The 13,522-nt window shown below is 43.0% G+C and overlaps 1 protein-coding gene across 1 annotated transcript in view; it reads right to left on the bottom strand.

The window, feature by feature from the left end:
* The window catches only part of LOC121273703 (zinc finger protein 229-like), a 1,112,939-nt gene that overhangs the window by 307,402 nt on the left and 792,015 nt on the right, over positions 1 to 13,522 (bottom strand). The gene's annotated exons all lie outside the window — the stretch shown is intronic.

Below are 13,522 nucleotides of genomic sequence, written 5' to 3'. Positions count from 1 at the left end.
ACCGCACATGCGCATCTTCCCCTCCCGAGTTCTCCGAGCGGCTTCTAGCTCTGGCCGGAGCCGTCAGCCGGTTGGCTGGAAACCTTAATAAAAAAAATACCTGGAAAAACTCAGCAGGTTTGGCAGCATCTACGGAGAGGAGCACAGTTAACTTTCCAGTCCGTATGACCCTTCAACAGAACAGGGGAGAAAAGAAACTGGAAACCTTGGCTCGGGGAGGGGGAGCAGGCGCATTGGATGGGGGCGTGGCTCCCCTGTCCGCGCGCCTGGCCTGCAGACTGGAACCCGAGGACGTCACCGCGAAGCAGACTGATTCCTATTGGCTGATTCAGGCAGGGTTCCATTGTGGACATCACAAAGCGGAAGTTGGACGATGAGCTTCAGACTAAAACTTCCTCCTGTGTCCAACATCTGTAGTAAATCAATGTTTCCACTTTTCCATTTCTTTTCTCATTCTGGGGGCTAAATGTTTGGGATGGAGAGGAAGGAATGTTCCCAAGAAACTAGAATTGTCTGTTCTGAATTTCTATCCTTACTGACAGCGATGACTTTGTAAATTCCTTTTACAGGATATTAGAAGGGGAAGTTTTGCAGACAGAAATCTCAAATCAAACTTCAACATGTAACACAGTCACACGATTCACTAGGACCTGAATATCATCGGCCTTTGAATCCAGGAGGAGAAATGTTTCTGTGTTCTGCCTAGGTCAGAAGGTTCTAAACATCAGGGTGACTAGAAAAGCACGAGACACACGCACCCAAGTGAGACTGTTTCCAGTGCAATGACTGTGGAAAGAGCTTTCACCAGTTACACAGCCTGAGAAAACAGCACACCATTCACAGCGGAAGAGAACATAACCTCCCTGCTTTTCAATTCTATCCCTCTAGAATGGAACCCTATATCTGGGCCCCACACTTCAAGATGTGAAATTCTTCGAGTGGATGCAGAGGAGATTTACGAGAATGGCACCAGGGATGAGGGACTTCAGTTGGTTGGAGCAACTGAAATTGTTCTCTTTAGATCAGAGAGTCATTGGGGCAGGGAAGGAGGCCGTTCAGCCCATTGAGTCCATGCCAGCTCTCTGTAGAGCAAACTAGTCCCACTGTCCCATGCTATCCCCATATCCCTGAAAGTTTATTTCCCTCAAGTCTCCACCCAATTTCCTTTTGAAATCATTCATCATCTCCGCTTGCACCACCCACACAGGCAATGAGTTCCAGCTCATTACCACTCGCTGCATAAAACATTTCTTCCTCATTCCCTCTGCATCTCTTACACAAAACCTTAAATCTGTGTCCCCCTTGTCTTTGTATCATCAGCTGATGGGAACAACTTTTCTTTGTCCACCTATTCTAAACCTGTCATAATCTTGTACATCTCCATCAAATCTCCCCTCAACCTCCTGTGCTCGAAGGAAACCGACCCCAGCCTGACATCTACAATAAATAACAAATTATGTTAATCTCTGAAATCAAATGGGAATGTTTGATTTCTGTTTTGAAGATATTAGGAAAATATTGTACTGGACAGTAAAGGAATTGGAATAACTCACCTTGGGTGTAGTTCATTGGAATGTAACAATCTGGTTTCTACCTACATTCTAGTGAAAGGCAAGAAATTGGAGATGAAATGAATAAGTTGATCACTATATCTTGGAGAAATTTGTATCCTTTGCCTATGAACTTCTTTTGAAGAAAACCACACTCGGGTCTTCATTCTCTAATTGTTTTATTGATCTGAAAGGTGTAAAAGGGGCCAAACTTCAGCAGAAATCTGGCAGAGCTGAGAATAGACGACTTGCTATGTGGGAACAGGGAGATGAACAGCTCCCAGAGGACAGAGAAAACAAGAGTGCCTTGAATTCTAGACGACACCTGGGTGTCAAGGCCACCATGTTTTCACTGCTTAGCATGGGAATGCTGACTCCCTGTACCAGGGACGGAGCGTGGGAAGCCAATTGTTTGAGAGTTTGACATGGCTTGGGTGGGTACAGGTGGTTCAATGACAGGTTTTGTAATTGGTCCGTTCAAATGTTAGCTCGGCAATGATTGGGTTAAATCCGTCACCATAGATTTTGTGATGTAAAAAAGTATCAAAAGGGATTCCCCGAGCAGAGATTTGTAGAGATTTTACATATTGCATTGACTGGTGCCATGGCATCTGGGGCAGACCAGGGAGCATTTACTTGGAGATGGTGCTTCTACCCAGAGTGTAATGGTAATGCTGCTGCACTTTGATACTACTGCTCAGACATGAGCATGTGTCAGGTCTTATTTATACTGAATAAAATCTAACCGCTGTCACCAATAAGGGTTATCACTGTGAATCATTTCAGAGTTTGGGAGAAAGGGATAGTACAAACAAATTCGGAGCAGGAGTAGGCCATTCAGTCCCTCGAGTCTGCTCCACCATTCAATAAGATCATGGCTGATCTGATTGTGGTCTCAATCCACTTTCCTTCCCACCCTTGAAACCCTTTCATTCCCTTGTCAATGAAGAATCCATCAAACTCACCCTTAAAACTATTCAGTGACCCGGCCTCCACTACTCTCTGGGGAAGGGAGTTCCACAGACCCACAACCCCCTCAGAGAAAAAAATTCTCCTCATCTCTGTCCTAAATGGGAGACTCCCTTATTTTTAAACTGTGTCCCCTCTGTCTATTCTCTCTGACAAGGGGAAACATCCTTTCAACATTCATCCTGTCCAAGTCTCCTCAGGATCTTATATGTTGCAATAAGATCACCTCTCATTCTTCTTAACTCCAATGGATACAGGCCTAACCTGTCCAACCTTTCCTCAGAGAATAACCCCCTCATTCCAGGAATCAGGTGAGTGAACCTTCTCTGAACTGCTTCAAATGCAATTATGCCACTCCTTAAATAAGGAGACCAAAAGTGTACACAGTATTCCAGATGTGGTCTCACCAAGGCCCTGTACGGCTGCAGGAAAACATCCCTACTTTTTGATTCCATTCCCCTTGCCATTAACAACAACATGTCATTTACCTTCCTAATCACTTGCTGCACCTGCAGACTAACTTCTTGTGGTTCATGTACCAGGACACCCAGATCCCTCTGTACCTCAGAGTGCTGCAATTTCTCTACATTTTAATAATTTGGGCTTTTTTTTATCCTTCCTGCCAAAGTGGACAAGTTCACATTTTCCCACATTATGCTCCATCTGCCATATTTTTGCCCGCTCACTTAACCATCTATATCCCTTTGCAGACTCCTTAAATCCTCTTCACAAATTATTTTCTTACATATGTATGTCATCAGCAAATTTAGCCACCATACATTTGATCCCTTCATCCAAGTCGTTGATATAGATTGTAAATGGTTGAGGGCCCAGCACTAATCTCCTGTGGCAATCCACTTGTCACATCTTACCAACCCGAAAATGAAAGGGATGAGGTCCTAAAAGCGGAATATAGGGAGTTAGGAAGTAAGTTGAAAAGTAGGACCTCAAAGGTAGTGATCTCAGGATTACTACCAGTGCCACATGCCAGTCAAAGTAGAAATAGCAGGATATATCGGATGAATACAATGCTAAAGTGATGGTGTTTCAGATCCCTGGGACATTGGGACCGGTTCTGGGCAATGTGGGACCAGTACAAACCGGCTGGGTTATCCCTGGGCAGGACTGGGACTGATGTCCAAGGGGGAATGTTTGCTAGAGTGGTTGGAGAGGGTTTCAACTAAAATGGCAGGGGGGTGGGAACCTATGCAAGGAGTCAGAGGAGGGGGAATCAAGGACAAGAACAAAAGACAGAAAAGGGAATAAGAAAAGTGATAAGCAGAGAAATCAAAGGCAAGAATCAAAACAGGACCTCAGTGAAAAATAGTGGGAACGGGACAAGTAATGTTAAAAAGACAAGCCTTAAGGCTTTGTGCCTTAAGGTGAGGAGCATTTGCAATAAAGTGGATGAATTAAGCACGCAAATAGATGTAAACAGGTATGATATAGTCGGGATTATGGAGACATGGCTGCAGGGTGACCAGAGGTGGGAATTGAACATCCAGGAGTATTCAATATTTTTGAAGGACAGACAAAAAGGAAAAGGTTGTGGAGTTGCATTCCTGGTTAAAGAGGAAATTAACGCAATAGTGAGGATAGATATTAGTTCCGACGATGTGGAATCTGTATGGGTAGAGCTGAGTAACACTGTGGGGCAAAAAACATTAGTGGGGGTTATATCTCGACTGTAGTGATGATGTTGGGAATGACATTAAACAGGAAATTAGAGACGCATGCAATAAAGGAACATCTGTAATTATGGGTGACTTTAATATGCATATAGATTGGGCAAATCAAATTGGTAACAATACCGTAGAGGAGGAATTCTTGGAGTGTATATGGGATGGTTTTCTGGACCAATATGTTGAGGAACCAACTGGAGAACAGGCCATCCTCAGCTGAGTATTGTGTAATGAGAAAGGAATAATTGGCAATCTAGTTGTGCTATCATCCTTGGGGATGAGCAACATAATATGATAGAATTCTTCATCAAGATGGAGAGTGACATAGTTGATTCTGAGAATAGGGTCCTGAATCTCAATAAAGGAAACTACGTGGGTATGGGACATGAGTTGGCTATGATGGATTGGGAAACTACTTAAAGGGGTGATGGTGAATAGGCAATGGCAAACATTCAAAGAGCGCGTGGGTGAACTGCAACAATTGTTTATTTCTGTCTAGCGCAAAAGTAAAATAGGAAAGGTGACCAAACCATGGCTTACAAGGGAAATTAGATCCAAGGAAGAAGCATACAAATTGGCCAGAAAAAAAAACAGACCTGAGGATTGGGAGCAGTTTAGAATTCAGCAAAAGATGACCAAGGATTGATTAAGAAGGGGAAAATAGAGAATGAGAGTAAGCTTGCGGGGAACATAAAAACTGAAACTGTAAAAGTTTCTATAGGTATGTGAAGAGAAAACGATTGAAGACAAATGTAAGTCCCTTACAATCAGAAACAGGGGAATTTATAATGGGGAACAAAGAACTGGCTGACCAACTAAATACATACTTTGGTTCTGCCTTCACAAAGGAGGACACAAATAACATACCAGAAAAGTTGGAGAACCCAGGGTTTCGTGAGAGGGAGGAACTGAAATAAATCAATATTAGTAGGGAAATTGATGGGATTGAAGGCCGATAAATCCCCAGGGCCTGATAATCTACATCCCAGAGTACTTAAGGAAGTGGCCCTAGAAATAGTGGATGTATTGGTGGTCATCTTCCGAGATTCTATAGACTTTGGAGCAGTTCCTACAGATTAGAGGGTAGCTAATGTAACCCCACTATTTCAAAAGGGAGGTAGAGAGAAAGCAGGGAATTATAGACCAGTTTGCCTGATGTCGGTAGCGGGGAAAATTCTAGAGTCCATTATAAAAGACTTAATAGCTGAGCACGTGGAAAACTGCCAGAATCGGGCAAAGTCAGCATGGGTTTATGAAAGGGAAATCATGCTTGACAAACCTACTGGAATTTTTTGAGGATAACCAGTAGAGTTGATGAGAGGGACCCAATGGATGTGGTTTATTTGGACTTTCAGAAGGCTTTCGACAAAGTCCCACATAAGAGATTGGCGTGTAAAATTAAAGCACATGCGGGTAGTGTATTGAGATGGATAGACAACTGGTTGGCAGACAGGAAACAAAGAGGAGGAATAAACAGGTCTTTTTCCGAATGGCAGGCAGTGACTAGTGGGGTACTGCAAGGATAGATGCTGGGACCCCAGTTATTCACGATATATATTAATGATTTAGATGAGGGAATTAAATGTAATATCTCCAAATTTGCAGATGACACAAAGCTGGGTGGGAGAATGAGCTGTAAGGAGGATGCAGAGATGTTTCAGTGTGATTTGGACAAGCTGAGTGAGTGGGCAAATGCACGGCAGATGCAGTATAATGTGGATAAATGTGAGGTTATCCATTTTGGTGGCAAAAACAGGAAGGCAGATTATTATCTGAATGGCTATAAATTGAGAGAGGGGAATGTGCAACGTGACTTGGGTGTTCTTGTACACCAGTCGCCAAAGGTAAGCATACAGGTGCAGCAGGCGGTAAAGAAGGCAAATGGTATGTTGGCCTTCATAGCCAGAGGATTCGAGTACAGGAACAGGGATGTCTTGCTGCAATTGTACAGGACCTTGGTGAGACCACACCTGGAATATTGTGTGCAGTTTTGGTCTCCTTATCTGAGGAAGGATGTTCTTGCTATAGAGGGAGTGCAGCAAAGGCTTATCAGACTGATTCCTGGGATGGTGGGACTGACATATGAGGAGAGATTGATTCGGTTAGGATTATATTCGCTGGAGTTCAGAAGGATGAGGGTGGATCTCATGGAAACCTATAAAATTCAAACAGGACTAGACAGGGTAGATGCAGGAAGGATGTTCCTGATGGTGGGGGAGTCCAGAACCAGGGGTCACAGTCTGAGGATACGGGGTAGACCATTTAGGACTGAGATGAGGAAATATTTCTTCACCCAGAGAGTGGTGAGCCTGTGGAATTCATTACCACAGAAAGTAGTTGAGGCCAAAACATTGTTTTCAAGAAGGAGTTAAATTTAGCTCTTGGGGTGAAAGGGATCAAAGGATGTGGGGAGAAAGCAGGAGTTGGATGATCAGCCATGATCATAATGAATGGTGGAGCAGGCTCGAAGGGCCGAATGGCCTACTCCTGCTCTCTATGTTTTGATGTTTCTAAGACCCATTTATGCTTACGTTCTGTTTCCAGTTAGCTCATCAATCCTCTACCCGTGCTAATTTGTTACCCCGTCCACCACTAGTTCTTATTTTGTGTAGTAACCTTTGATGTGGCACCTTGTGAAATGCCTTCTGGGAATCTAAGTAAACCACATCCACAGGTTCCCCTTTATCCACATTCCTTGTTACTTCCTCACCCTCAAAGAACTTGGATAAATTAGTAAATCGCGATGGACTCCCTGAACCCCATTTTCTAACTTTGTGTGTCAAAAGAAAAATAAAACATTATCTCCTCCTCTGGCTCTTTTGCCAATTATCTTGGAGGAAGTCACTTTCTGTTAAAGAGCCTGCCAACCCCTCTCACCCACTTTGTCTAAAGTGCAGAAATCTAATCATGAAATGTCCAGAGCAACCAAATATTTTTATTGCGAAAAGTTTATTAATGGAACAGGACGTGGTTTAAAAAAAAAAGAATTACTTGAGGATCAAAGACAGAGTAAAATGATGTCCACAATGTTCTGGACCCAAATGGTTTCTCTTCAGCTGCTCTGTAACCTGTTCCCGTGACTCCCACTTTGGACAGACGGTCACTGAACCCCGGAGATCATCAGCCCCAGTCACCCACTCTGCACCCCACTGGAGGCCGATTTCCCAATAAGTCCTCCAGCACCTTCATGTCTCTCTATCAGTGTGACGCCCATGGCAGTTTCCCAACTGGGGCGCAGGCCCAGTTATTCTCAACTAAATTCAGCCCTCAGCTCCGTCGCCTGGCTGTCATTGACATGAGCAACAGAGAGACAGAAAGGTGCTGGATGCTCAAATGGGAAGTTGAAACTTGTGGCTCTAAACCAAATTTTAGGATCTCTGTAAAGACTGGTAACTTCTAAAATTAAATTCAAATTTCCATTGAACAAATTAAAGGTTCACATGACAAGACTTCAAGTTTTGTGACTTTTACTGCAACAAACAATCTAGGAGCAACTTTGACGAAACAGCATTTTTGTTGACAACATGTACCTTAAACTATCAAACAGAAATTTACCATTTTACTTTGAACATAATCAAAAATCCCACTCTATGGTCATATTTTACTCTGTCCTTGAAATAGACACTCAATTCTCCTGGAACCTGTCCAAAGTGATTCATCGCTACTGAGGGTTTACTTCCATTCTTTTCCTTTGCCAGTCAAGCAACCTTTAACATCAGAACTGTCTTTCACAGTGAGGGTTCTCCTGGGTCATCCCTCTAACTCAAGCAAGGCAAGTCTTTCAGTCTCTCCTCAAATCGTAATGAAATCGGTCTTTTCAACGTGAGCTCAATGTCCCATCCACATTCCCGCGTGGTGAAACAAGACTTGCCGCCTCTATCAGCTCTCTCTCTCTCTTGGATCCTGGCAGACTGATCTGTCTATGGAATTCAGGGTTGGCTTTTAGAAGAACTTTCCAACCTTGATCCTACAATGGCTTCCCATGGATCCTTCCCCTATTAAAACCCATCTCCATGGCAATATGAATCACATGAGCCTTGTATCCGGGTAGACATGCTGATTAGTTACCATTTAGTCTCCCAACTTCATTCTATCTTGAAATTTAAGTGAAAATTCAAGTATAGCTATTTACAAAATCTGAAATTTTTAACACCTTCCTGGGATTTTGGAGATGAACAGACTAACTGAATATTGAAACATGCTTAACATTTAGGAAGGACAGAAAGCTAGGAAAATGTGAAGGGGTGGCACTGTTAATTAATGATGGCATTAGCGCAATTGAGAGAGGTGACCTAAGTTCAGGAAACCAGGATGTAGAAGCAGTTTGGGTAGAGATGAGAAATGATAAAGCCACTTGTGGGAGTGGTGTACAGGCCCCCTAACAGTAACCACATGGTAGGACAGGGTATAAAGGGAAAAATCATGGGAGCTTTTCAGAAAGGTATGGCAATAATTATGGGGAATTTTATCTACATATACACTGAAAAAGTCAGATACACTAAGGTAGCCTTGATGGGGAGTTCATCGAATATTTTTGTGATGGTTTTCTAGAACAGCATGTTCTGGAGACAGAGACCAGGCTCTACTGGACCTGGTATTATATTACCATAAGACATATGAGCAGAAATTAGGCCATTTGGCCCATCAAGTCTGCTCTGCCATTCAATCATGGCTGATAAGTTTCTCAACCCCATTCTCCCGCCTTCGCCCTGTAACCTTTGATCCCCTTACCAATCAAGAACCTATCTATCTCAGTCTTAAATAACTCAATGACCTGGCCTCCACAGCCTTCTGTGGCAACGAATTCCAAAGATTCACCACTCTCTGGCTAAAGAAGTTTCTTCTCATCACTGTTCTAAAAGGTCTTCCCTTTACCCTGAGGCTGTGCTCTCGGGTCCTAGTCTCTCCTACTAATGGAACATCTTCCCCACGTCCACTCTATCCAGGCCTTTCAGTATTCTGTAAGTTTCAATCAGATCCCTCCTCATCCTTCTAAACTCCTTTGAGTATAGACCCAGAGTCCTCAAATGTTCCTCATATGTTAAGCCTTTCATTCCTGGGATCATTCTCCTGAACCTCCTCTGGACCCTCTCCAGGGCCAGCACATCATTCCTGAAATACAGGGCCCAAAATTGCTCACAATATTCCAAATGTGGTCTGACCAGAGCCTTATAAAGCCTCAGCAGCACATCCCTGCTTTTATATTCTAGTCCTCTCGAAATAAATGCCAACATTGTGCAACAAGATAAGATTAATTAATGACCTCATAGTGAAGACACCCCTTGATAGCATTGAACATAATATGGTTGAATTTTACATTCAGTTGGAGGGAGAGAAGAGTGGGTCCAAGACTAGTATTTTAAACTAAAGTAGGGCAATTATGAGGGCACGAAAGCAGAGATAAAGTGAACTGACGATTTAGGTTATGGGATTGGCCAATAGAGATGGAGTAGCAGACATTTAAGGGGATATTTCAGAACAAAAGGAATTAATACATTCCAACAAGAAAGAATAAAATGAAGTGGAGGATCGGCCATCTGTGGTTAACTACAAAAGTTAAAGATAGCATCGAACTCAAAGAAAAAGCATGTAATTGCACAAGGTGGTTGGCAGGTCAGAAGATTGGAAAGAATATAAAAAAAAACAAAGTATGACTAAAAGATTAATAGCACGGAAAAATTAGAGTATGAGAGAAAGCTAACTGGAAATTGATGTTTAAAAAAGAAAAGAGATAAAGTGAGCATTGGTCTTTTGGAAGTGAGTCTGGGGAATTAGTAATGGAAAATAAGGAGAAGGCAGCTGAATTGAACTGGTATTTTGCATCGGTCTTCACTACAGTGGTTACAAGTAACATCCCAGAAATAGCTGTAAAACAGCAATTGGAAGGGAGGGAAGGACTCAGGAAAATTGCAATCACCAAATTGTTGATGCTTTGGGCTGACAAGAACCCAGGGTCTAAAAAGAAGTGGCTAGTGAGAAAGTTGATGTGTGGGTTGAAGTTTTCCAATATTTCCTAGATTCAGGAAGGTTCCATTAGATTGGAAAATAGTGAGTGTAACTCCTTCATTCAAAAAGGGAGACAGAAAGCAGGCCAATTAGCTTAACATCTATCAGAGGGACAATGTGAGAAGCTATTAAAGATGTTATAACAGGACACGTAGATAAATTCAGGGTAATCAGACAGAGTCAACATGGTTTTGTGAGAGGGAAATCATGTTTAACCAGTTTATTGGAGTTCTTTGAAGAAGTAATGTTACTTCTGCTGATGATGAAGGGGAACCGGTAGAACATTAACTTAGATTTCCAGAAGGTATTCGATGAGGTGCCACATCAAAGGTTATTGTGGAAAACAAAGGCTCATTCTATAGGAGGTAACATATTTGCATGGTTAGAAGATGGGCTAGCTAACAGGAAAGAGAGTAAGCATAAATGGGTCATTTTCTGGTTGGCAAGATATAACGAATGGAGTGCACAGAGTTCAGTGCTGGGGCCTCAACCTTTTTGACAATTTACATAAATGAATTGGATGAAGGGACCTAAGGTATGGTTGCTAAATTTGCTGATGACACAAAGACAGGTAGGAAAGTAAGTTGTGAAGAGGACAAAAGGAGACTACTAAAGGTTATAGACAGGTTAAGTGAGTGGGCAAAGATCTGGCAAATGGAGCGTAATGTGGGAAAATGTAAAGTTGTCCATTTTGGCAGGAAGAATAAAAATGAAGCATATTCTTGAAATGGTGGGAGATTGCAGAGCTCTGAGATGCAGAGGGATCTGGGTGTCCTTGTGCATGAATCACAAAAGCTAATTATTCAGGTACACCAAGTCATTAGGAAAGCTAACAGAATGTTATTGTTAGAAGTAGGAAGGTTACACTTCAGTTATACAGGGCAATGGTGAGACCACACCTGTACAGTATTGGTTTCCTGATTTAAGAAAGGATGTAAATGTGTTGGAAACAGTTCAGAGAAGATTTATTGGACTAATACCTGGAATGGGAGAGTTGTCTTATGAGGAAAGGTGGGCCAGGCTGAGCTTGTATCCGCTGCAGTTTAGAAGAGTAAGAGGTGACTTGATTGAGGGGCTTCGACAGGATGGATGTGGAAATGATGTTTCCTCTTGTGGGAGAATCTGGAAATTGGGGTTTAAAAGTAATAGATCACCCGTTTACGACAGAGGAGAGCTTTTTTCTCTCAGAAATTAGAGAGTCTTTGGAACTCTCTTCCTCAAAGGGTGGGGGAAGCAGAGTCTTTGAATATTTTTAAGGCAGAGCGAGATAGAGTCTTGAAAAGCAAGAAGTAAAGGTATTTTTGAGATGATTTCTGTATCTTCCTCTGTGAAGACAGACACACATTGTTTAGTTTCTCTGCCAATTCTTTATTCCCCATTATAAATTCTCCTGTCTCTGCCTGGAATGGACCCACATTTCTCTTTGCTAATTTTTTCCTTTTCACACACTGATTTACATTCGCTTTTTATATTTTTCGCCAGTTTGCTCTCATGTTCGGTTTTCTCTAACTTTATCACTTTCTTGGTCCTCCTTTCCTGAATTCTAAAAAAATGCTCCAATCCTCAGGCTTACTATTTATTGAGACCTAATTCAATCTTCAACTTCTCCTATTAGCCACGGTTGCATCACTTTTCCTGTTGGGTTTATGTTCCTTAAAGGGATTTATATTTGTTGTAAATGTGTAATAATTCCTTCAATGATAGCTATTGCCTGTCTACCGTCATAACTTTTCATGTAGTTTCCCAATCTACCACAGCCAACTTGACCCTCAAACTGTGATAGTTTTCTTCTGTAAGAAGCACCCAGATAAAGGATACAAAAGAACCATCTAACCAGCGCAGCCCATCTCCATGGCAACATGGCATGCTTTGGGGGATTTCCAAACAGAAATGCAAATTGAATATCTTTTACATTCCAACCACGCTTTCATTCTGTGATCTTTGTGAAATATGAAATTAGATATTGGCAACAAGGCTCAAAGAGCATCAGCCACTGGGGACAAAGTTGTGGAACTGGTCAGTCCAGCAGAAAGAAACCCTCTGACCCTCCCACTTCACCAACTGTCAGAATGAACATGGTTCATTCCTGGATTTGATTTTCAGCAGCAAAAACAGCAGAATCCAAACCCTGCAATTACTTGTGAACTCGCTGGTGTGTCTGCAGGTGGGACGACTGAGAGAATCCCTTCCCACACTGAGAGCAGGTGAACGGCTTCTCCCTGGTGTGAATTCGCTGGTGTGTCTGCAGGTTGTATAACCGAGCGAATCCCTTCCCCCACACAGAGCAAGTGAATGGCCTCTCCCAAGTCTGAACCTGCTGGTGTGACTGCAGGTGGTATAACCGAGTGAATCCCTTCCCACATTGAGAGCAGGTGAATGGCCTCTCCCCAGTGTGAACTCGCTGGTGCACCTGCAGTCTGTAGAACTCAGTGAATCCTTTCCCACACTCAAAGCAGGGGAACGGCCTCTCAGTGTGAACCCGGTGTGTCAGCAGGTTGGATGACTGAGTGAATCGCTTCCCACACACGGAGCAGGTGAACAGTCTCTCCCCAGTGTGAACCCGCTGGTGTGTATGCAGGTTGTATAAATGAGCGAATCTCTTCCCACACACGGAGCAGGTGAACGACCTCTCCCCACTGTGAACCTGCTGGTGTGACTGCAGGTGGTGTAACTGAGCGAATCCCTTCCCACATTCAAAGCAGGTGAACGGTCTTTCCCTGGTGTGACTGCGTCGATGAGTCTCCAGCTTCGATGGATCCCTTCCCACAGTCCCCACATTTCCACGGTTTCTCCATGGTGCGCGTGTCCGTGTCTCTCTCCAGAACTGATGGTCAGTTGAAGCCTCGTCCTCACATGGAACATGTAAAATGTCTCTTCTCACTGTGAATGGTGTGATATTTTTCTCAAGCTGTGTAACTCATGAAAGCTCTTCCCACACTCAGTGCACTGGAAACACTCTCACTCGGGTGTGTGGGTCTCAGGCCTTTTCCAGTCCCCCTGACGTGTAGAACATTTTGAAGCAGACAGAACACAGAAACATTTCTCCTTCTAGATTCAAAAGCTGATCATATTCAAGTTCCGATAAATTGAGTGACTCTGTGTGATCTTAACCTTTGATTTCAAACTTCTGTCTGCAAATCCTCCCCTTCTAGTGTCCTGTAAAAGGAATTCATGACAGACATCACTGTCAGTACAGCATTGAAATTCAGAACAGACAATTCCAGTTTCTAAGGAACATTCTTTCCCCTCTCATTCCACTAAAGCTTGAATCTCCATCACACACTCTCTCTCTCCATTCTCACTCTGCTGTACCTA

The sequence above is a fragment of the Carcharodon carcharias genome (assembly GCF_017639515.1).
Source record: "Carcharodon carcharias isolate sCarCar2 chromosome 27 unlocalized genomic scaffold, sCarCar2.pri SUPER_27_unloc_1, whole genome shotgun sequence".
Taxonomy (NCBI): Eukaryota; Metazoa; Chordata; class Chondrichthyes; order Lamniformes; family Lamnidae; genus Carcharodon; species Carcharodon carcharias.
The sequence above is the reverse complement of the archived record's forward strand: the minus strand, read 5'-3'. Positions and strand labels throughout refer to the sequence as shown.